Source organism: Saccoglossus kowalevskii, chromosome 12 (genome assembly GCF_978046115.1).
Source record: "Saccoglossus kowalevskii chromosome 12, keSacKowa6.1, whole genome shotgun sequence".
NCBI classification, from domain to species: Eukaryota; Metazoa; Hemichordata; class Enteropneusta; family Harrimaniidae; genus Saccoglossus; species Saccoglossus kowalevskii.
The window spans coordinates 18,740,379-18,744,260 of record NC_140652.1 but is presented as its reverse complement, the minus strand read 5'-3'; the positions used below and the strand labels follow the sequence as shown (position 1 = coordinate 18,744,260).

At 33.7% G+C, this 3,882-nt stretch overlaps 1 long non-coding RNA gene across 1 annotated transcript; it reads left to right on the top strand.

Moving 5' to 3' along the window:
* The first annotated feature begins 850 nt into the window (after positions 1 to 850).
* On the top strand, positions 851 to 2,951 carry LOC102801997 (uncharacterized). Its single transcript, XR_014931126.1, has 4 exons — positions 851 to 916; positions 1,430 to 1,541; positions 2,536 to 2,628; positions 2,863 to 2,951. It is a non-coding gene; the product is annotated as an uncharacterized LOC102801997 (long non-coding RNA).
* Positions 2,952 to 3,882: the final 931 nt, after the last annotated feature.

The following is a 3,882-nucleotide window of genomic DNA, read 5'->3' as shown; positions in this document are numbered from 1 at the left end:
CACTGTGACACATGTCACCTTTCAAATAATATCAGCTGATACAGTAGTTAAATATACGTGTATATATACACACACGTCATATATCAAGGTCATAAACTGTACTTTTACTAAAACTATATGTGAAGATGTTATGCATCAAACACAAATTTATTGTTAATAAAACATAGATGCACGTGTCTGAATTTTTTGAGAAAAAATACTGAAGCCATTACTTACACATTTGTGGATCCGCAACCATGCTTTTTTACAGTGTATAGTAAAATAAAATATTGATTTATATGTATGCATAGAACTCTTCTAGTGTTTGTCATACGATCACAATGCGCAAGTATTAGACTTCAATAACAACATCTTCTGTTTATTAACATCTCTTTGTTCTCATAAATTCTCTTAGGACTTGAAAAATACTTCCTCCTGTAACCGCATGCAACACCCACTGTCCTATTGTGCAAAGATGAAAGTCCTTTTTATAATTGCATGTTTGCTCAATATAAATCTCGTCATAGGTCAAGGTAGGTTGTGTAATGTATGTTATGTCGTTATTGACAAACAATGCAATAGTAACTGTGATATTCAAAGTCCATTTGACATGTGTGAATTTAGATCATAAGACGTTCGTCGAGAAATTAAAAAAATTAACGTGATATTCATATAGTTAAAACCGTTATTTCGCATGATATAGAATGTGTTGCTTTTCTTTCCAGAAACCTGCCCTGAAGAATTTACGTATAACTTTGGTTATTGTTACAAGTACGTTTCAACTGCGTTAAATTTCAATCAAGCGGATAGTCATTGTAATGGCCTTGCAACAGGCTGTTCATTAGTATCAATTCATTCACCATCAGAAGAAGGCTTTGTGCATGGATTAGTTCAAACGGACGGTTATTACTGGATTGGATTAAATGACATTAATAACGTAAGCAACTAAGCATATAACATATAGGGGAAAACCCACAGTGTTACACATTACCATACTTGTCACGTATGATAGTAACGGTAGTAAAAACGTGTTACAATTGTAACTGTAATCCAGACATTCTTTGAATGTCATTGACATTCTAAGCATGCTAATGTGTTAAAAAACACCTTACCTGAATGCTTAAATAAAGGTGAATACGATAGATCATATGCCCGACCACTTCCCATCAAGCGCACAGAACAGATGTTCGACACTGAGGAAGGGACAATCACGTCTCGGTTCTATTTGCATTTACATACATGTTACCAACAGTCAGTTGAATGTAAAATGTATGTAGACAAATTCAAATTGAGATGATATTCGTGTTATTAAATTATTTTGCACACATAAATCATCGGACTGACTCTAAATTATTACTTTCTCATATAATTACACAAGAAATGTTTTGAACAATGATAAAAGCACATCTATAATCCACACGCTACTGATGCATATAATAATTTCACTTAGGAAGCAGATTTTGTGTGGACGGATAGAACATTGGCGAAATGGACAAATTGGGACTGTGGCAGTCCTGGATGGAACGCCGGAAAAGATTGTGTCCATGGTAATGAGGGTGATAGTAAGTACTACACGTAACTACGTTTTAAATATGGCAAGCAAAGACATGGTGTAGAAATAATACCTTGTGTATAAAAAAGTTATTTTCTCCTGACGTAATACGAACAAATTTGCACAACTATATCGAACAGCTATATAAAAATCCTTAAATATGTGGACAGAGAAATTAAGACATAACTACATGAGTAAAGTTGACTCTACAGTACTGTTTCGTAAGGTACATGGAGTATCTCACTCATCAGGAGTTAAGACTTAACTTCTATAAAGTCTTAACTCCTGATGAGTGAGGTACTCCATGTACCTTACGAAACAGTACTGTAGATTCAACTTTACTCATGTAGTCGTGTCTTAATTTCTCTGTCCACGTATATAAATATGCTCTACAAACTCATCGTTTAGTATCGAGCACTCTAACCTAGAATAATCGACTACCTTCCTAAAAATCCTTATGTATGCTTTATAATTAATGTCTTAGAGTTGAAGTAATATCATTTTTATTAAAATAGGGAAATGTATACGTCAGGGTTCTTACTCAAAAAATCGGGTTATAATACATGTTACCAGTGTAACTGGTTGTTCTTTTCAAAACACCTGCATCTCACCTCATTTGTATACATATTATCACTAGTTGTTTGATTCGTTGTCCATGTATTTTAGATTTCATAAACGACAATTTTTGAAGCAACCGGTCCAGCCGCTAGGTGATAGCAAATTTGGTACTCTATGCCAAACACGCAAAGTAAACGATCAAAGTACACAATCCAACATAAACTGTCTTTCTAGTCAAGAAAAATATGCAGCTGTACACACATTTCACTACCACCCTACGGTACCCTGACGATATGTCCTAACCGATCTAGCACAATTATGTGTAATGCTCACTTCTAGGAAATAAATTACAAACCACAATCAAGTAGAAAACCTGGGGAAACCTGATCTATTGCCATAATGGCCAGTCAATATATTCAGTATATGTTTTTTCTGCTAATTATCAGGCAACAGATGGAAAGATGAAGACTGTGAAAATTTCTATCATTTTGTTTGTAAGGTTGCAGCATCCTGAAAAAACTGTGATTATTATAGACGGGGTATGTTACACTTATTGTTACTAGTGTGTATCTGTAATCAAATGTAATGTGACACAATGTAATACGTATGCACGTGCTGTGCAAATTTGGTACTTGCTCGTCCTCATGTGACTAGCAATACCCGGTTAGATTATCAGTATATACTGCTAGTTGAATAGTGTTGTTTTCGCTGCATAATGTAAAATAAATTACAAAACTAGCAATGCAGATCATGAAATTTATTATATTTTACAGAATGATCAAATTTGGTGAAATTCAGAAGATTTTTTATCAACGCTATCAGTGCCTTACGTAATATATTTAGTTCATAAAACTTTGATAAGTATTTTCCAATGATGTACATATGAGATAGTTCATTGAATATTAAAGTCTGACTGCTTGAGTAAACACCTTTAGTTATCATCTAAATATATCTCTCCTCATAGGCACAAACCACGCACACTCTTGTAAATATGTAACAATGCTAAAGACTTTTCACATTTTGTTCACAGCCCTTAAACATTACTTCGAACTAAATCCTGGCACTATGTAAGTTTTTGAATTGACTGATTGACTGAATCGTGTATGAACGGAGTTAGTTCAAAATGTGTACACGCATTATCGGGGCTTGCTGCACGTATTTTTTGTTCCCTCAAATCAGATTCGAAATGGTCAACTGAGGGGTCTTATTGATTTAATTAATGCTGTTGAGGAGCTTTATGTCTGGCATATCTAAACCAATCACGTCCAAGCTTTATACTCGTGTCAGACATCATGTAGATTATATGCATGCTATTTTTTTGACGATCCGATTCAACACGATTGAATGGCGGCCATTTTAATGTTTAAAACTAATCATAATCAAACATTAATGCCATTCCAGAGGTGTTTTGTTCAAAGTTGTTTGTCACAAGGTCACAGGGTCAAGTCAACTATTAACCGGAAACAATTATTGATAATCACGATTTTTACAACTTCGTGTGCAGGTTCTTGTCCAGTTTAAAGTTACACAATTCGTGTAACAAGGAGTTTAATTTAGACAGTTTATTAGAAATATATAAATATATATGAAGGCATTTAATGCGCTGTCAGATTTTGTAAAACGTGTAATAGCCAAAAAAGATACATTTCATTGTTTTTTACATCTTTCATAATGCATAGAACTAATTACGCTCCACATATGTACTTTTATTTTAAGGCACTACACATAAGTTAATCATGATTTTCCTTTCTTTTAATTTAATTTCAATGTTGAATGTTTTCGAATATTTATGT